The 21,974-nt window shown below is 40.6% G+C and overlaps 1 pseudogene; it reads left to right on the top strand.

Moving 5' to 3' along the window:
- The first annotated feature begins 21,139 nt into the window (after positions 1-21,139).
- On the top strand, positions 21,140-21,258 carry LOC118607923 (annotated as a pseudogene).
- The last annotated feature ends 716 nt before the right edge of the window (positions 21,259-21,974 follow it).

Raw genomic sequence — 21,974 nt, 5'->3', positions numbered from 1 at the left:
GTTTCCCTGTTGTTCATTTCTCAAAGTGTACTATATTTGTTTATTTTGTCTCCCTGAGTAAGCAGTAAGCACAAGGATGGGTCCAGGGTTATCTTGCTACTGGCATGTTTTGAGCAAAAAACACAGTGTCTGACCCCGAAACAGACACCCAGTAGTTTTTAATGAGTGAATGTATCAATGAATCCATTTCTGAGGGAAGAGAAGATAGAGATTATTTAGGAAGCTATTGAAAATACCAGGAGGTCTACTCAAGGGCAAGGGCAGTGGGAATGGATGGGAGGCAATAAGGTATGAGCTGTTAAGGGACAATGATGAACTAGGCTTGGTGACTGATTACTGGACAGAGGGTAACTGAAAGGATAGAATGAGTATCCACCCATTAATAGCCAAGATTCCTGCCCTATCCCATTCTCATTCATCTGAATCAGAATCTCCTTCCAGCCGCACCAACTACAATTCTTCAAGTTAGTTAAACATTCTCTGTGTGCTTTGTGGTCTTTCCCTCAACCCCAGCCATTGATTCATTCGTCCAGTTCAATAAATCTTGGCTGAGTACCACCTGTGCAGTGAGACTTTTCCAAGCCAGGACTCTGACTTGTCTTTCCTACCTCAAGAGGCGTTTTTCCGGGTTTCCCCAAGTAAAACATCCCTTATACAGTAACCTAAAGTGAGATGCCCAGATGTCAGATCTGTAAAGAAACTTACAGACTTTGTCCATGCCCCTTCTGAGATTCTCAGAGGGGAAGGAACTTGCCCAAGGAACTACTACTAGGAAGTATTAGAGCCAAAACTGGAACCTAATTTCCCTTTCCACATTGGCCCTAGAGGCTTGATCTTCCCCCATTGCAGATTAGGACAAGCAGAGGTGGCCAGAGCTGGGAAGGTAGGGCTTATGTTGGCCTTGAAATTCAATATACTGAACAGGCTAAACAAGAAGCTTGCGATTACACTGCCCCCTTCTGGAAACCGTCAGCAAACCGGCCATGCCCACAGTTTCTTCGAGGGCATTTCTTAAGTCTGGGCTGCCGTGCTCTGTACTGTGTGACTTCACAGTCCTGGCCACAGATGGTTAGGTTGGGATAGTATCTGACTCGAGGACAGCCATTCTCTAGGCTGGCTGGCAGCCTATTAGGTGGACCGATGTAAGAACTGTGCCTCATAGAGATGGCCTGTATCGAATGACAAATGTATGAAACAATCATCCTTTTTCAGCGAGACTGTGAGACATTCAGAAGAAGTAAACTTAGATTTTAGTGAAGCAGAAGTGGAGATGAGGGGTGCCAGAAACCAAAGAGCAAAAGCAAGGAGAAAGTTGAAGAAACCATGAGATGTATGTACCATGAGAATGTGGGGCCACAATGTAGCAGAAGCCGCGAAGCAATAGGAACCATGATGTACCAGGAGCCATGAGGCACAAAAACCATGTGACAAAACCCTGCATCTGTGAGATCCATACAGTCGCAGACAAGATCCATGAGGTAGCAGAAGCAATGATGTTGCAAGAACCACAAGGCAACAGGAATTGAAGAAGTAGCAGGAATTACAAGGCAAGCAGAAGTTGCAAAACAGAGAAGCCCCGGACTATTTGGACCTGAAGCCCCAGAAGCCAGGATGCTTGCAGGTGCCAGGAAGGCCAGAAGTTGCCTGGTCCTGAAGGCGCCGGGATAGTGAAGAAGGGAGCAGAGAGAAGGTAGTCAGTAGCAGCAGGAATATAAATACAGCCAGAAAGAAGTTGAGTCACCATTTTGGGAAGCACTAGAGAAGGGAGCAACAGATGCCTGCAGCTGAGGGAATGACAAGATAAGCTAGGCTCTAGAGCTGCTTTGGATCATGAACCATTTTCAAGTTGTTTTTCCGTGAGGCTGCCTGTGTAGCAGTTTTTGTCTTTCTTATTTCCCAGTGATTGCTTCAATAAATCTCTATCTCTAACTTGAGTGTGTCTGTTTCTTGTAATCTACAAGAGGTTAACACTGTGCTATGCACTTTATATGAGTGGAGAGCAGGGTAGAAGGTCTTCCAGGTGGGTTTGAACCAAGACGGATGTGGGGATTCTTTCTCTCATACCTTCACTGGTACAGGCACTTTTCATTTACTTATTGGCTTATTTTTTTTCATTCATTCCTCTACTCATCATGCATTTATTCACTTATTCATGTATAACTCATTCATTCACTTACACTTCCATGCATTAATATAAGTACTTATTCATTTGTTCATTTATTCTTTTCTGTATCCACTCAATCATCACTTTCCCATCCATTTGTTTAGCAAGCATACATTGAGTGTATCAGGCCTTGTACTAGGTTCTGGGAATAAGATATACTCCATGAAATCCAGGAATTCACATTTTATTTGGGACTCAGATCTTAGTAAGCAGATAAGTGCACCAAGTGTGGCAGATGAAATACAGAAGTCTAGATGAGGCAGAGTGAGAGAACATAGGACCATTGGATGGTTCTTCCTGGGATTGGGCAGGATGGAGGGAGTACTCAGGAAAGCCTACTTATAGAGAAGGGGAGAGCTGACTGAGTCTTGAAGAGTTGTTTACCACACGGAAAGGGGAGAAGAAATTTTGAAGCAGAGAAGCTACTTAAGTAAATTTATGTGAAGAGTATGAAAGCGCATGGGTTTGGAAGAGAGCCAGCATTGTCCCATGCAGTAGAAGAAGTGCAGGAAGCCAGGCAATCAAGCTTAGCTTTGATCCTATGGGCAATGGGAAGCCATAGAATGGGTTGAAAGAGGAGAGTGGCAGAGTCAGAAGGAAGATCATCCTGGTAGATAGTTGGGGACATCAAGCACTGACTTAAATAATGTACTTAAAGAAAGAACATGTAAGTGTTCTTAGAGGCATGAATGAAGACTCCGGAGGCCCGGAGGAGGGAGAAAGTTCTACCAGGGGACTAAGGAAGACTTTGGAGGAGGTGGAATTTGAGCTGAGCCTTGAAGAATTCAGGATTCCAGCTGGTAGAGATAAGGAGTAAGGGCTTCCCAGGCCTGGGAGGCATGAAAACAAGCAAGGAGGTGGGTATAAATATGGCAAGTTTGGGCGAATAAATATTTCAGTTTGACCACAGAAGCGCTGCATTTAAAGGAGAGGCAGGAAGGGAAACCAAAGGTTTCCCAAAGTTTTCTATATTCTGCTGTCATTAGGTCTGCAGGGACAAGGTAGTTTGGCAGGAGGAGGTAAGTAGTGGACAAGAGTGTCCTTCCTCTGTGTTTTGAAAAATAAATTTTAAATACATGTTCATTTAAAAATAGAAATAATGCATTCATGTTATTTAGAAAACAAATCAAAATCAGTACAAAAGGATATTATGAAAGCAAGTGCCTACTGCCCCATACATCCACACCCCGCCACTCTACCACTTTAATTATTAGCAACAACTTTTACTTATTTCTTATGACTGTTATATCCATATCTAAATATTATGCTATGTGGGTATTTGTCTTTTATCAATTTCAGATATTACCCATTGGTGTCCTGCTATGACAGATGAGGATTTAAGTTATTTACACGAAGTTCAACTCTTGTCCTTCCTGCTTCTAATATAATTTCGTTTCTCCATTAGAAACTAAATTAAAAACTTTATGAACTTAAGTAACACCTTTATTTCTTATTTCATGAACTAGAGACAATATTTCCTTTTTTTTTTTTTTTCTGGCCAGGCTGCCTTTATTTTTAAGTTTTTTTACATTGTAAAATTCAGAGTTTTTTTTTTCAAATTATAGTTGGTATACAATATTATATTAGTTTCAGTTTCACTACAACATAGTGATTAGAAATCTATATAGCTCACAAAGTAATCAACCCGCTAAATCTAGTACCTTTTTACCCCCTACATATTACAACATCAATTATTTCCTTATGCTACACTTTAAATCTCCATGTCTATTTTGTAACTATACATTTGTACTTCATAATCCCTCCGCTTTTTTTCACCATTCCCCCAAGTCCCTTCCCATCTAGTAGCCCTCAAGATATTCTGTGTATCTATGAGTTCATTTCAGTCTTTTTAGATTCCATATTTATGTGAATTCATGTGATATTATCTTTATCTAATTCAGTGCAATACCTGCTAGGTCCATCAAGGCAATATCTTTTTCGATCCCCTTCCATTTAGTCTGTGTGTGTCTTTTAACCTGAAGTGAGTCTCTTGTAGGCAGCATATGTAATGGTCTTGTTTTCTTATCCATTCAGCCATTCTTTCTTTTGGTTGGAACACTTAATTCTTTTCCATTTGAGGTACTTGTTGATAGGAATGTAGTTTTTACCATTCGTTATTCATGTTTTTTGATACATGATTTTTCTTCTTAAAGAAGTTCCTCCAATATTTCCTGTAATACTGACTTGATGTTGATAAATTTCTTTACCTTATTTTTGTCTAGGAAGCTCTTTATCTGTCCTTCAACTCTAAATGATAGCTTTACTGGATAAAGTATTCTTGGTTGTAGATTCTGGATTTTCATGACTTCAAATGTTTTCTGCTAAGCCCTTCTGTAGTTTCTCTTGAGCTGCAAGTCTTATGGGTGCTCCCTTGTAGGTAACTAGCTGTTTTTATCTTGCTGCTTTTAAGATTTTTTCTTTGTCTTTAACATTTGGCACTTTAATTATGATGTGTCTTGGGGTGGGCATCTTTGGGTTCATCTTTTTGGGGGCTCTCTGAGCTTCCTGGGGTATTTCTATTTCCTTCACCAGGTGAGGGAAGTTTTTCATCATTATTTCTTTAAATAGCTCTTCAGCATTTTGTTTTCCTTCAGGTACCCTTATAACATGAATATCTTTACCTTTAATAGTGTTCCATAGGCTCCTTAAATTATTATTATAGTCTTGGCTTCTTTTTTCTTGCCATTCTGATAGGGTGCCCTTGGCTTCCCCATCCTCTATTATTGGTGGTTTGATCCTCTTCTTTATTTGCTTTGTTTATTCCATTTAATATACTCTTCATCTCAGAGGTGTTCTTCATTTCTGACTGGTTCCCTTTTATAATTTCCATTTTCATTTTTATGTTTTTTAATCTTTATTAAAGTTCTCAATGAATTCATCTCCATTTCCCCTAAATTAATTGAGCATCTTTATAACCAGTGTTTTGAACTCTGCACTTGTTCGATTGCTTGACTCTATTATTCCTGGATCTTTGTTCTGTTCTCTCATATGGTTTTTGCTTCCTTGTCTTCCCATTTTGGCTGCTCTTCTGTGTCTGTTTCAATGTACTAAGCAAAGCTCCAAAGTCTTCTGGTCTTAATAGCATGGGTTTGTGTAGTAGGTATCCAGTGCATATTCCTGAGAGGAGTTCAGCTGCAGACCAAGTTTAACTCCAGCCTGTGCCTCTCCGGGGCCACCTGTTAAGAGTCAGCAATCAATGCACAGATGCTGTGCTTATAGTTGCCTCAAGAGGCCACACCAGAAACCAAGGCATGTTGCCAAAAGTGTGGGTCTCGGGGTTGGCTCACTAAGGAGCACCAGACTCACCGAGGATTCACCTGGATGTGGATTGGGTGGGGCTACAAATTGGGAAAGGCAGAGTTTCAGGGACTCCTCTGGGTGGAGCGACCTCTGTTAACCAGGTTGATGATGTCTCAGCTATGGTGGCACTGAGTCTGCACAATAGGAGAGGGGAGGGCTCAACAATTGAACAAGGGGTACCACTGGCACTTCTGCCTGTAAGTCCCTGGTGCCCCCTGAGCAGCTGACCCGGTGCTGATCCTCAGGGCAAGCAAATCTGTCACCATGAAAGTCCATTAGTGGGCAGGGTCCCTTTAAGAGGCATCTGCAGCTGCCAGCTGCTGCTGCTATGGCCTCAGCTGCTCAAGACCGGGCAGCCTCATGTCTTTGCCCCTTCCTACCTTCTACCATTACAGACTGATTAATTATTTCTCTCCCTAGTTGTAGTGCTTCTGTTCATGTAGATCCCAGGTGACTTTGCTTGCTGTTTGCTCCGTGTTTCCATCCCAACTTTGATGTGGTTGCAAGAGGGCTGAACAAAGCCTCTATCATCTATGCCATTTTAGGTGCCTCTAGAAACAATATTTCTTGATCAGAACTTCGTTAGATGATATCTTTTCCTTTTACCATCTTCCCCACCATCGTCCTCCCAACTTCTGTCATCTGGTCTTTTATATTGTCAAAGTTGATAACATCAAATTCTGTTCCGTAATCATGATTAATTTTTCATGTGTTTTGTCTATAGTTTGATTTTAAAACTTGAAAAGCAATAAACGGTTATTATATTAATATGACTATACATATTGTTCATTGCAGAGCCAATTAATATGCTTTTATAAGTTTTTCCTTGTAGCAGTTTTTTATTTTTTCTCAAATTTGTAATTCTTTTTTCTTTTACTACTTTATCATATATTTCATTCTTTTTCTTTTAAAAATTCTCTATTACATTAATTATTCCATCAAGCGCACTTTTTCTCCCCAAGAGATCTTCTTTCTGGAGCACTCCATCTCCTTTTTCAAATATGGACTCAGTTGCTCTCTAGGCCTGATGCATTGCTATCATTTTGCAAATTTCCTTCACTGCTTTCCTTGGTTGTATCCACTATTTACTGTCCCCATGATTTTTGTTTTGTTTATTTTTTTCATTTTTTTTTAGAATTTTAATATATTTTTTTAATTTTTAAATTATAGTTGGCATACGATGTTATATTAGTTGCAAGTGTACAACACAGTGAATAGGCATTTATATAACTTACAAAGTGATCACCTTGATAAATCTAGTACCCATCTGACACTGTACATAGTTATTACAATATGATTGACTATAGTCCTTATGCTATACTTTAAATCCCCATAACTATTTTGTAACTATCAATTTCTATTTCTTAATCCCTTCCTCTTTTTCACCTACCTTCACCTCCCCTCCCATCTGGCAGCTATCAAAATGTTCTCTGTATCTATGAGTTTGTTTCTGTTTTGTTCGTTTATTTTGTTCTTTAGATTCCACATGTAAGTGAAATCATATGGCATTTGTCTTTCTCTGTCTTCGCTCAGCACAATATCCTCTAGGTCCATCTATGTTGTTGCAGATGGCAAGATTTCATTCTTTTTTATGGCTGAGTAACATTCCATTGTGTGTGTGTGTGTGTGTGTGTGTGTGTGTGTGTATCACCTCTTCTTTAACCCTTCATCCATCGACAGACACCCAGGTAGCCTCCATATCTTGACTATTGTAAATAATGCTTCAATGGATATATGCATTCTCATATCCCTTCAAAGTAGTGTTTTGGATTTCGTCAGATAAATACCTGGAAGTGGGATTACTAGGTCCTTCTTTGTCATTTCTTATAGCCTTTGTTTCAAAATCTATTTGGTCTGGTATAAGTATTGCTACCCCTTGGGGTTTTTTGTTTGTTCATTTGTTTCCATTTTCATGAAACATCCATGATTGTTTTTGAGAACTGGCTGGTGACTACAGTGGAGGAGATGTTGTATAGAGGCTGATCCTACAGAGCAGGGTTCACTTTATCAGGGCTCTGGTGCCTGCCCAGTCTGCCCTTGGGGTGTGTCATCCTCGGATGTGGCCCTGAGTAAGTGCTGTGACTCGGACCAAAGCTGGCCACTGGGCTTGCAGGCTAGGGTCTCCTGGGAGGGGCCCTGCCACAGGCCAAGTTCAGCTGCAGCCTGTGGCCTGCCTGGGACCACCTGGCATGAGCCACCAAGCTATCCGCAGATAGCTGCCACCCATGCTGTGTTTGGATGTGCCTTAAGAGGCAAAGTCATAAACCGAGACCAGCTGCCACTAGTGCTGGGCTTGAGGTTGCGCAGCAAGTGGTACAGGGCACACTGAGGCCAGATGCTGCTTGCATGTTCACAAATGTTTTGTGAACATTTGAGAAATTTTAAAGTCTGCAGCATGAGCCAAGACAGGACATTTGTATGGAAAATCCACTAGAAGTGGCTTGGATGGGCCAGCAAGTTGGTTGGGGAGGGGTCTCAGGGAATCACCAGGGTTGGGTAGCCAGGTTGGTGGAGAAACAGATATGACAACCACCTGTGTCTGCATTCTGGGCAAGAGTAGGCTCAACAAACAATGCCCTCTGCCAGCAATTCTGTCTGGAAGAAATCTGCCCCTCCAGCCCTCACCCTGAAGCCAGACAACTCAGTTCCTCCCTGTAGGTCCTGGGCACTTTTCAAGCTGCAACCTCAGTGCAGGATCTCAGAGTGAGTGAGTCCATTACCAAGTAAGTCTGTGTGTGGGCCCCTTACGAGGAATGTCTGTGACTCAAGCAGCCCTCTGTCTCACTCGGCCACAATCTCTGCTGGTTTTCATAGCCGGAAGTTGTGGGGACTTCTCTTCCTGGCCTTGGAACCCCGGACTGGGGAGCTCATTATGGGGCCGGGTCCCTTCGTTCCTCCATGAGTATCTCTGCAGCCAATATATCTCTCCCAATTCTCAACCACCGCAGATGGGTATAGGGGTCAGCCCATTCCATGTCTCCATCCCTCCTATCAGTCTCGAGGTGGCCTCTTCTGTGTGTCCCCAGCTGTGGGACTTCTGTTTAGCTAGACGTCAGGCGACTCCCAATGATAGCTATTCTGTAGTTTAGTTGTAATTTTGATGTGGTTGTGAGAGGAGGCAAGCACATCATTTACCTACTTGACAGGAAGCCATTGTTTTGAAAGTGAACATCTTCAAGTAACTTTCTCAGAAAGCTGTGTAGGAGGTAGACTTCCTGAGTCTTTGCATGTCTGAAAATATCTATTCCATCTTTATACTTGGCTATAAAGTTTGAGGTTCAATATCATTTTCCCACAGGACTTACATAAGGCATTACTCCATTTCCTTCTCGCACCCAATTTTCATCATAAGAAGTCTGATATCAGTGTGAGTCTCACTGCTTTATAGGTAACCCTCCCCATCTCTTTTTCTTCTCTCCTGGGACCCCTGTGACATGAATGTTAGATATTTTGTTATAGTCTCATAGGTCCCTAAGACTCTGTTCACTTTTTTTCCAGTCTATTTTCTCTCTGTTCTCCAGACTGAGTAATTTCTATTGTTCTATCTTCAAGTTCACTGATTCTTTCCTCTGCCTTCTCTGTTTTGTTATTAGCTTGTTCATTGAGTTTTTTATTTTAGTTATTTTATTTTTCAGTTCTAAAATTTCCATTTGGTTCTTCTTTATATCTCATATTTCTTTACTGACAGTTTCTACTTTTTTCATTTGTTTTAAGCATGTTCTTAACTGTACATCGAGGCATTTTTATTATGGATCCTTAAAACCTTTTGTCAGATAATTTTTAACATCTCTGTCATTTTACTGTTGGAGTCTATTGAGTGTCTTTTCTCATTCAGGTTGAGATTTTCTTGTTTCTTGGTGTGATGAGTGATTTTCTATTGAAATCTGGGAACTTTTAGTATTGTGTTTTGAGATTCTGGATCCAATTTAAACTTTTTGCTTTAGCTTGCCTTCTCAGACACTGTTCTGGCAGCAAAAGAGGGGATATGCATTGTTATTGCCAGGTAGGCATGGAAGTTCAGGATTCCTGCTTATTTCTGTTAACACCCTAGGGGGAGGTTTTCCTCATCACTCTTGGATGGGGGATGGGTGTTCTGGCTTCCCACTCAACATTCTATGACATTACCCCAGTGGGAAGGTGTAGGGGTGACTCTTAATAGCCATGGAGGGAGGAAGTCTAGGCTCCCCATTTTGCCTTTGCTAGCGGGGCCATGGTTTTTTTTTTCCCCCCTGGTGTTTGGCTGGAGTAGAGTGGTTACTATCTAATTGCTACCTTCTCCAGCACCAAGTCTGGGTTATATGAGGTGAAAAGCAAACCCAGGGAACTCACCACCATGTCACCCCTCTGTTACTGATGTCCCCAGCAGGTTTGCCTTCTTCTCTCCACCTCTCAGAGTTTTCTTATGTTTGTATATAATGTCCCAGAATTTAAGCTGTACTTGGGGAGACGAATAGGGAGCAGCACTTCTACTCTATCCACCCTCCTCTTTAAGTAGTTATTTTCTAAAAAATGTATCTTGGTATTCTGAAATTTCATAATTATGAATTCAGGTTTGGTGATTTGTCATTCATTGTGCTGGTCATTGATTAGGCCCATTCAATTTGAAGTTCTTTAACTCTAGAACTTTCTCTTGTTTCTTTGATACGTTCCTCTCTTCTATGTTCTTTGTTGTCTCCTAGAGATCCTTAAAGTTGGATGTTAGACCTTCTGAATTGATCTTTTATAGTTTTTATCTGTTCTCTCTTTCCCTCTTTTTTCCCCCCTCCCTCCCTCACATTTAACTTTCTAGCTCTTTCTGGGGGAAGATTTAATTTTATCTTCCAATTCTTCTATTGAATTTCTTTTCATTTTGACAATCCCATTTTAAAATTTCCAAACATCCATCCATGTTCTCTTTTCTTTTCTTATAGTATCCTATTATTGTTAAATGAATGAACTATTATCTTGAATCTCTCTGAGAATAATAGAGGTATTTTTATATTTCCTTCTTTTCTTTGAAATATTTATTTCCTTTGAGATTTGCTTTTTTTTCCTTCTTATTTTGGTCCCTTTGAATTTGCAGTCTTTTCTCGAATGCTTGGTGGTCCATGGTTGTTTACTCTTATTTAAGAATATAGCAATAAAAATCTGATTAGAAGCTCTGTGTAGGGGGGACTGGGCTAGATGACTAGTGGCTTTCCTTTAGGTTCATTGAAGGAGAACTGACTGCTGTTCTGCAGAATCCCTGAATACCAGAACACGAAGATTTTTTTCTGAGGTTACTCAGTTTTCTTAGATAAGAACTGTCTGGTTTTTGCCTAAGGGGTAGACTTCTAGCTGCTATGAGTTGTACAGGTGGTGAGTTAACAGTTTGATATACAGCCTTCCAATTCATGTTTGGTTATATGAGGCACTATATTAGATGAAAGTATGTTTTTAGAGTTAGTATGGGAATAAGGGTGTATGTGAATATTGGACACCCAAAGTAGTTAACTCTAGTGGCTGCTTAGTATATAAATCCCTATCTTGTTTGTGGGGGATTCCCCTCAAGTGTGAATCTCATTGAGAGGCAGGTCCACACTTCTGACTATGGAAACTGAAGTTGGTTAAATACTTTTCCCCCTGCCCATCATGTAGCAAGAGCTGAATACTCTTTCATGGCTTTGAATCCAGAGTCAACAACACAAGGAGGCAGGAATGTAGAAAATTAACAGATTGATAATAGATGAGGAGAATGTAGTTGCAATGTGCAAAACTGACAAAAGATTAATAACTAGAAAAAGAAGACAGTAAACCCAATAGGAAAATGGACAAAGGATATGAGGAATGATTAAAAGAAGGGAAACATGAATTTACACAGGGGGAAACTTGAGTATATTAAGAGATTTTTAACTCTGCTAATAATTAGAAAAACAAAAATCAAAATAACAGTGAATCACAGTAAGAATGGCAACATGCAGAAAGTCAGATATTATTAAGTACTGATGAGGATGTGAAGGAAAGGAAAACTGGATAAGGGTATAAACTGGTATACATATTCCAGAGTAATTTGACAGTACTATCTAAAAGTAAGTAGAAATGGTCCTCAAACAACATTATTTTGTATAATGTTGATGAGATGTCATAGGAACTTAACTCTTGTTTATATCAACTAGCCTATGGTAAAATTGGTTTTGTTATATGTCATTTTACTTAAAGTCTCCCAAACTGTTAAAGATGTTAAGTGAGGATTTACTGTCTACGTATATCCTAGAAACCAGCAACAGTGTCCCTGGCTATGTATTCCAGAGGAATTCTCACAACAGGTCCTTATGGAATTATAGTTGAGGTTGTTTGTTTTAGCATTATTTGTGGTAGTGAAGAATTGGAAGCAACCTAGGTGTCCACCACCATGGGACTGGATAAGCAAATCGTGGTGTATTTACATAATGGAAAATATAAAACAATAAAAAGAAAGGAGCAAAAATTACTATAGCCACATATTTAGGTCTCTAAAACTTAATGTTGAGTGAAAAAGGTACAAACCAGAATGAGATTTATATGCAATACTGTTTACGTGAATGTAAAACAACACTATATTTTCATGGGTATGCATATATCTAAATAAACATATGGAAGGTGGATTGGAGAAAGTGTTTATACATGAAATACACCAGAGCAGCTCACTAAGATGGGTGGAAGAATGGGAGTGTAGACAGAGATTGACAAGGAAAAGTAATAATACAATGAAATAAAACAAAAGCAGAGACTCAAATAGACTGAGGAAAATAACAGGCCATGGATTGAAGAGCATGAGTTCACAATCCCGAAGCTGACCACAAATAAACACAAACAGAAAGGAGGATGGGTGGCATTCAAATGCAGTGGCATGTGATGGTAGGATGACATCCAGGCGTCACAGCAGTGGGGGTAGCAGTTCCAGTAGCAGCATTCTAACTTAGTTTTTTCCAGTGTGGCCATAGATGGCTTCTCCTGCCAGATTCTCCAAACTTCTGTGAGCTACGTGACAGCCTTGAAATTAATCCCTTTTCTGCTTAAGTTAGCTAGAGTCGATTTCTGTTACTTGCATCCAGAACCCTGACTGATACATCACGCATTTCATTGGAAAACATCCTCAAGTGACTTATTAAGAAATGTAAATTTGGGGGTCTTTCCATGTCTGAAAATGTAGCATTATTTTACTTTCATTTTTGAATATTAATTTGTCTTTAGAATTATATGTTTAAAATACTTTCCACTGAATTTTGGTATTGCTTTTAGTATATAGTCTTACTAATTAGAAGTCAGAGGCTGATATTATTCTCATTCCTTTGTTGGCAACCTGTTTTCCCCACCTGTGGAAGCTTAAATTTTTTTTCCTTCATACTTAGTGTTTTGAAATATCACAATGATGAGCCCAGAAGTACGTTTTTCCTCATCTGTTTTGCTGGGCACCTGGTAATAGGATCCTTTCAATCTGAAGAGTCATGTCCCTCTTTTCTGAGAAATCAGTATTTTATTTCTTTGCTAATTTTTTCTCCTTTATTTTCTGTTCTCTCTCTAGATATCTAATTGGATTTTGAATCTCCTGGATGAATGTCTTTGTCTTTTTATTTTTCTCTCATATTGCCCATGTCTTTTTTTTTATTATTATTCTGCATTCTGGGACACTTCTTTCACTTTATTATCTATTGAACTTTTTTATTTTGGAAGTCATTTTTAATTTCTAAGCACTCTTTCTTATTCTCCAAAGGTGCCTTTTTCATAGCATCCTTTTTTTTAATGGCGCGATATCTTCTGTGTACGTGTGCTTAATAGAACTTTACTGTAGTCTTGGGGATAACAGATGATAATTACTAGGACAGAAAGGAAAATTGTAAATGGATATCAGGTATTAATTCTCCAAGAGAATGTCACCCATGCCCCTCTGAAGGGGGCTGCCTACTGGCTGTCTCTCTCCTTAGCTTCCTAACCTAATAGCATGTGTGGGAAAGATGATTGTCCACCAACGGGACAGTTTTGGGCCATGTGCTCCCTACCTGGATTCCAAATCATCAGCTCTCACCTTTACCTTAGAGAGAGGAGGTTATTGTTTTGTTCCACACTCCCAGGCCAACTATATTTTCTGCTGCAGCATAACATTCTGCATAACCATTTTCTTCCTCAGACATTCTCATAACTGCCTCCCATAGTACTGTCCTGGTCCCCATGGCCCAATGAAGGCAATCACAATACTCAGCAGCACATTTTTCACAGAGTGGATTGTTTTTAATGTTAAATAACAACATATGTAGTGGACAGACAATCCAGTCTAGTTCTTTTTTTATTATTATTGTTAGTTTCAAGTATACAGTACATCAACACTTATATAGTTTATGAAACAATCCCCCTGATTGTTTAATCTTCCCTCTGGTTCTACATTACTGCTGTCTGCATCCCTTATGCTTTGTTCCCCTTCCCCATGACCCTCTATCAACTACTATTTTCAGTCTAGTTATTTTTCACAGTCTTTCCTCCAACAGAAGTCAATGGCAATCCAAGCCTACATACCTCTTGATGTCCAAACTGAGTATCTCTGTGAGCAAAGGCCTGGGCAAAAATATGCACACACATCTCTCAGGAACGAATAATTTTTCAGGGATGGTCCGGTTTGGACTTATGTGTAGGATTACAAAATGAACTCAGCGGAAGCACAATACTTTTGAAGTACACTGAAATTGTGTCACTGCTTAGAACATTTAACATTTTATTCAGAGTGGATAGCATTTGCTGAGTGCTTGCTCTGTACAAGGCACTTGAATTACCTTCATTTCATAATGAAGAAAAGTGAGGCTCCCAGGTGTCTCTCGCCCAGGGTCACAGAGCTAATAATTGGCAGACAGGAAATTGCAACAGGACTGTCAAAACACAGCCAACTCAACCCATGTAACTGCTACAAAGTGCTGAACTGGTTTCCACCAGCCATATTCAGGTTAATGGTGATAGCACAATCTTCTCTAAGATCAGTGGGTGGATACATGAGATACCTTAGTCTAAGTAAACAGAGAATTGACATCTTTTCCTCTGGAGACAGAAAACTGCCACCAGCTTTTATTTTTTAAATGTTTATTGTCATCGATACCATAACACTTTATTTCTAAATTTTAATTTTTCACCAAAGTAATACTTGCACATATTTAAAAATTAAAATAGCACTAAAGAACTCATAATAAAATTCAGCAATATCCTGTCTCACTCCAGCTGCAAGTCCTGCTCTCTAGAGGCAACTACTTTAAGCTATTTTACCAGTCTTTGGCTGTTTTTCTGGCATTTACCACTCCCAGCCCCTTCTCCCTGGCCATGTCCCATTCAGAGGCTGAAGAGCCACGTATGTTCTTAGCCTCCCTTGCAGCTAGAGATGGCTATGTGTCGCAGTTATGGCCATGAGATGTTTGCCGGGGGCCTTCTGAGAAAGAGACTCGTAGCTGACGTTGTCCCCTTCCTTAGTTCCATTTTGAATGTAGCCACGTTATCTAGAACTGTGACCAATCCAATCTTGTGAGGGCATGAGCACGAAGATGAAAACAAAACATTAAGGGAAAAAAACAAAGAGCCTGGTTCCTTAATGGTTCCACTGAGGGCCTGAACCCATGCTACACTTTTGTTAATAAATTAACTTCTTGAAGAATAAATACATAAAGCCACAGGTGGTTCAGCCACTGTCAGTTCATTTTTTGTTTTGTTTTGTTTTGTTTTTGTTACTTGTAGCTGAAAGGATTTTTACCTGAAGGACCACCATGTTTCTGTAAAATATGCTTATGGTACTATTTCTTAACTTAGCTATTTGAGACATTATCTCTTGAAATCTCATTATAATTGAAGAGAAATTTATCACCCTCCGCACACACACACATCCCTATTTTCCTTCCCTTTACTCTTCCAATATGTTTATATTCCAATTCCTAGTATATTAGTAGTTGCTATAGAGTTAGGAAATGGACTATAACTACCTGGATTTTTTTTTTGCCTTTTTTGTGTGTGTGTTCCTGAATTTAATAATTGCTTGGTTTCCCCCCTTAAAATGTGCCCAGCCTTAGTTTTTCCCATTTACTTCATCAGTTTGTTCATAAATCTATTAGCATATATATATTTTTTCCACAAACATTCAAACCTTTCACCTCATTGATTTAAGAAGAAACTAATAAAAAGTTGATTGGTTGGGAGCCTGTGTAAGGGGCAGGGGTTTGTCCAGTGCACTACTAGACTTCCCTTTAAGGTGACTGGTTTGTTTGGGGGGGAACTCACAGTCTGCTGGAGGACTCCTAAATCCAGAAAGTGGAGGCTTTGCTCTAGGACCATTTGATATTTTGGGGACTCACTCTGTTTTTTACTAGAGTTTAGGTGCTTGGCTCTTGTGATTTCAACCCCCAAGAAAGGGGAAGGGCAGAGGGAGGGTGTATAACTGTTCTGATACATATTTTCAATTCTCCCCCTGTCAGGGTCTCTACATCTCACTTCCACAGTCAGGACATCTTTCTTGCACCAGAGCCTCAACGGAATTTTGCAAAACAGACCAAAGTTCTTCACATGAATCCCCTCCCACGTGTGGACTGTACTTCTACCTTTCCTAGCCCCTTTCTGCCTACCAGACAGTTGTTGAAATCTCTTCCCTATTGATGGGACCTCCCCCAGTTTATACACTTGATTCTTTTATTTTATGGGGTGTCAGGAGTTATAGGGGACAGATGCATTCCGCCTTCTTGAATGGAAGTCAGAATCTGAATCTTTAACTGCCCCAGACAGTCTGGATATTCCCCAAGTGTGTGGACCAACATTTGTAAACCATTGACAATGGGAAAAGCCTGGGTTTGGGAGTCTGATGGTTTCCAGTTTGAATTCTGACTTTCTGACTTCCTTTCTCAAGTCACATTGATGAGCCTCTATTTTCTCGTCTGCAAAATAGGAATAATAATGTCTAACTGATAGAGTTCTGGGAAGATTTCCTTAGCTACTATAGGCAAAGCATGCAGCAGAGGGCTTGGCAGACAGTAGGTGCTTAAAATAGGAGTGATCACTTTTTAATGGGAGCAAGTGGGAAATGTGATTGGAAAGATTCGAATCAGGTTTGAAGAGGCCCTCGGATGCCAGGACTTAGTCTTGTGACACTGAGGAACCTGGCAGGCTTGCAAGCAGGGGAGTAACTTGATCTCAAAAAATTTGTCAGATCGTTCCCTCAGTCTGGTGTGGAGAAAGGAGGAAGAAACTCTTGGCCTAGCAGCTCTTGGGTTAAAATCGGCTGCATCTGAGTTATTTGTAACCGTTGTCATAGCAACAAGTTTGGCAAGTGAGCCAGTACTGCAAGCTCCTGACAGTAGGGAGAGGAGGGCAGTGGGAGAAGACAGATTTGGAAAGGGGGGGGGGTCGTCTGTGACCAGCGCCTCACTTTCCTCTGATTTGTCTGAAGCGTTCAGCTGGAGATGAGGGTGAGCATTCTCCAGGGAGAATCACTGGACGTTGGAGACTCTCCTGCCCAATCTCCTGATATTCCAGATGTGAAAATAGATCCAGAGAGGTATAGCAGCTGGCTCAAGGCCACACAGGAAGTCAGAGGCAGAGACAGAACTAGATGTTTTTAAAAAGGACTCAGGGTTATAAAACCTGGAGAGGATCTATGGAAACATTTCATCCACCTCTCCACCAACATACATATGCTTTTATTGTTGCCGGTGTTCACATGGCAAACCTGGGACACAGAGTGGGTTAGAACTGACTCAGGGTCACACCGCGACTCGGGTGTTGCCTTGAGAACAGAACCCAGAGGCCTCAGGCCTCCTGTGGCCTGGGTACTTCCTGAGGAAGTAACAGTCTAGAGCTCATGGTTCAGAGAAGCCCCTCACTGCCAGCTTCCAAGGAAGAGTCTCCCAGGGTAAAACCGATTTGACCGTCTTGGACTTTGACCCCTTCCAAGCCAATGGGCATGTGTTCAGATCACATCTCCCCTCCCCACACACCTCTTCCTTCTGCAAGTATGTGTGTCCCCCTGCCAATGTCAATGCTGTTGCACAAATGGCAGTCCAGCCTCACTCTGCCCTGGGCCAAGCGCAGCTGCCACTGCTCTCCCTCTCTAAATCAAACACAGGACTAAGCGCTTCTTGGACATTCTTTTGTGTGATCCTTCCTCACAATTAGCACTCTTTGTCTCCCAATTTATCAGGCGGAAAGGTAAAGTGACTGGCCCGAGGTCACATGGTAAGTCTTAGCCTGAACCCCTCTCCTCCAAAATAGTGTTTTTGCCCTTTCTATCCCACAGTGATCTCTCAGCCCTCAGAGTTCCTCCCGCCATCATCTTTGCCTTAATCACCGCCCCCTGCCAAGTCCGGCTGATTCTCCTTTCTGTCTATCAAATCCACCTTTTTTCCTCATCCTCAGCCACTGCCCTGCTCCAGCCTCAACACTCCTCATGTGAAGGACCCCAAGTCCTCTTCCTGTCTCTCTGCTTCCAGACTCGTCATCTTCAACCTACCCTTCTGCACACCAGCAGTGAGAGGGCATTTGTGCAGAAATCAACACATCACTTCCTTCTATGACACCCCGACCCCTATAATGATAAAGTTCTAGCTCCTTGTTTGGCAAGTAAGCCACTCACAGACTGGCCTCATCAAACCTCTTGAGACTCATCTCTTGTCACTCTTGGTCTCACACATTGTACTCTGACCACTGAACTAACTACAAGTGGTTTCTACGATGTACCCAGCTCTCTCCTGTCTAGGTGTCTTCGTAATGTCTTCTGCATGGAGGACCCTTCACACCCACTCCCCAAACCTGAGGAACTCACCTTGAATGTCACTTCATCCAAGTAGGCTACCATGATTTCCAAGCAGAACTGGATCCTGTCCTCTGGGCTCCCACAGCCCCAGAGCTCCCCTCTGCCCCTGCCCTATGTGGAATTGATATCTGGGGTTCTCTGTCCTATCAGATCGGAAGCTTCCTGAAGGCAGGTACTCTGTCTCTAGCAAAGTCCAAAGCCTGGCTAGTCCCAGAGGAAGGGTCAGCGAATATTCATTGCATGGATTCAGGTGTATGAATGTTTGAATGAAGAATGAAATTTGGGTTGAGCTCTGTTCTTGCACACTCCTACCCAAAAGGGCTTGCATGAAATCACATGTTTCCTAGCAGGTACCTTCCCTCTCTGAGATGTGGTTCCTTTTGGAGGGGGCATACCTTGGATCAGGTGACACAGGGTGCAGCCCAACCAGCCAAGTTGTGAGTTGGGAGGTGGAGGGAGGTGGAAGAGCAGAGGTGATATGAAAGATAGAAAATGAATGTGCACACTGAGGTAGGTGCTATTATTTCCCCTCCCCTTTCTAGGTAAGTGAACTGAGGCACAGGGAGACTTAGGTAACTTGTCAAAACACACAGTTAAGTACAGTTGTGGTGGGACTCCAATTTTGACCAAATCCAAGTCACTTTCCAGGTTGTCTCAGCTTCTCCTGACATTCCTTTTGAACAGCTTTGTAGTAGTTAATGGTGGAATCATGCTTCACACTAGGGTCTTAGAGTGACAATTGTCAAAGCAGAAGAGAGAGAAGAAATCGTAGCCTGAACACCAACTGTGACTTTGTGCTGTGAGAACACCAAGAAGATGGGGAGGGTGGGGGGTGGAGCCTAAACATTTAATAAGTTTCTATTACTTACTCGAGTCTCTTGATACATAACCTCTTAATGCTCAAAGCCACTCCTTAGTCTGTACAGTATTAATATAATGTTTCATCTCTTAAAAACTGAGGCTCTTAGAGAGGAAGTGATTTATGTAAGTTTAGGCACCTAGTAAGCCGTAGGTGTGTCTGGCTCCACATGAAAGGTGGGGAGCAAAGGCTCAAATGCAAGTTGGATTTTGACTTCTGCAAGGGGTAGGACAAGAATGGCTGTGGTGAGAGTGGCCTGGCTGGAGGAAGGACTGGTGGAGGGTTTGCTTTGAAATAAAAAGTGGAGTTTGGCTATGGAGGGCCAGGAGCTAGAATGGCAGGCCCAGACAGTACACTCTTTGTTAAAAATAAACATATAAGTATATAATATAATATATATTACACATAAACATATATATTTTCTCTATATCACATATAGAGAGCACATACAGTCATGCACCGCTTAACAACGAGGATACTTTCTGAGAAATATGCTGTTAGGTGATTTAGTCCTTGTGTGAATATCATGGAGTAGTACACTTACACAAACCTGGATGGTATAGCCCACTACACACTAGGCTATATGGTATAGCCTATTGTCCCTAGGCGACAAGCCTATACAGCATGTTACTATATAAAACAACATGAGATTAAATCAAACACAAGAGAAAATGATGCAATCAAGAGATGTGGTAAACATGAGATGTATGAGGGTGCTGCCTATGTAACAGGCATACTGCTTTACAGGAAATTTTTTTTGATAGGTAGAAAGAGTACACTCTATATCCTTATTATGTACTGTACATGATGTACATTTATTTTGTAATGTACATTTATTATGTACTGTCCATAACTGTATGCGTTATACTTTTATACAACTGGCAGCGTGGTAGAATTGTTTACACCAACATCAAAACAAACACATGAGTAATGTATTGTGCTACGACCTTATGATAGCTACAACATCACCAGGTAGAAGGAATTTTTCAGCTCCACTATAATCTTAGGGGACCACCATTGTATATGTAGTCTATTGTTGACTGAAACATCATTATGTGGTGCCTGATTGTATATTTATGCATAATTATATTTTATTTTATTATGTAGAGATTATGTATGATATCATATATTAACATATAATAATATATTAATACATAATACATAGAGGGAGTCAAAGTTTTCTGATGCTAAATATAAAACTCACTAAATACATTTAAAAATTTGTCTTTGGGGGGAATGGATTTGAGAGTGAGGTGTGGGAATTCTGGAAAATAAATAAAATGAACAAACAAAGGAATCAAGAGAGGAGACTGGAAGGAACCAGTGATAATAATGTGCCCGATTGGAGGTCATGCGTAGCCTCACCGTCTGCCCAGAAGTCCCCAAACAACGAAATAAATGCCCCTCCCTCCAAAATTAATACGTGTTAATTGATCAAAATTTGGGGAAAAAAAACACATCCTACTGCCCAAACATAACCAATGTTAGCATCTTGGCGAGTTTAGGCTTTATTCTAGGCCTGAAAATACATATTTGAGTTCATGCTGTATATCAATTATATACCGCCATTTTAACACATTTTCCCATTAAAATTCTTTGCAAAGATCATTTAATGGCTGCAAAATATTCCATTGAGTGGATATACTTATGGAATTCCATTTTGTATTGGTTTTGGCATGCTTTTTATTATCTATCTTTCTTTCTTTCTTTAGACTTGTTGGCCAGGTTTTAGGTTAGATTTTCTCTGTGTCCTATTTTGGGAATTAGCATTGTAGTTTGAGAGAAGCTGGGGAGAGCAGGGTAAGGTTGTTGGAAGCAGTAGTATTTGAGGGGAACTTTGGAGTATGTTAAACATGCACAAGATAAAACTTTCAAATGATACAAGAACATACACAGTAAAAGATAAATTTTTCTCACCCCTCATCCTCAGCTCCCCAGTTTTCTACTGGGGAACTCCACTGTTAGCACTTCCTTGTATGTCCTTTGTGTGGATATTCTAAGCCTATACTAGTGTGCGTATAGCTATGTTTTTATTATTTTTAAAGCTGCTTTATTCTATAGCCATGTCACCCTGAAAGTGTCTGATCTCATCTGATCTCAGAAGCTAAGCAGGGTCGGGCCTGGTTAGTACTTGGATGAGAGACCACCTAGGAAGACCGGGTGCTGTAGACATTAAAAAAAAACACCCACTTTAATGAGATATAATTCACATACTATACAATACACCCATTTATAATGTAGAACTCAATGCTTTTTGATATATCCATAGTTGTACAAACATCGCGATCAACTTTAGAATGTTTTCATTACCCCCAAAGAAACCCTGTTCCCTTTTGCTGTCACCCCATCCCTAGGCAACCACTAATCTACTTTTTGTCTCTATAGATTTGCCTATTCTTAAGATTTTATATAAATGGGAACATACAATATGTGGCCTTCTGCAACTGACTTCTTTCACTCAGCATAGTGTTTTCAACGTTCATCCATGTTGTAGCAAGTATCAGTTCTTCATTCCTTTTTTAAAATGTAGACTTTATTTTTGGTGGTGGTTTTAGAGTTACAAAAAAACTGGGTGGACCCCTACATGCTGCTTACAAGAGACTCACTTCAGATTAAAAGACACACACAGACTAAAAGTTAGGGGGTGGAAAAAGATATTGCCTTGATGGACCTAGAAAGTATTTAAGTCAGACAGAGAAAGATAAATACCATATGATTTCACTTATATGTGGAATCTAAGGAATAAAAAGAACAAACTAATCAAAAACAGACTCACAAATATAGTGGACAATTTGGTGATGGACAGAGGGAAGAGCAGGTTAGGGGCCTGGGAGAATAAGGTGAAGGGTTAAAGAAGTGCAAATTTGTAGTGGATGGATGGTCATAGG

The sequence above is a fragment of the Rousettus aegyptiacus genome, unplaced genomic scaffold, assembly GCF_014176215.1.
Source record: "Rousettus aegyptiacus isolate mRouAeg1 unplaced genomic scaffold, mRouAeg1.p scaffold_m13_p_9, whole genome shotgun sequence".
Lineage (NCBI taxonomy): Eukaryota > Metazoa > Chordata > Mammalia > Chiroptera > Pteropodidae > Rousettus > Rousettus aegyptiacus.
The sequence above is the reverse complement of the archived record's forward strand: the minus strand, read 5'-3'. Positions and strand labels throughout refer to the sequence as shown.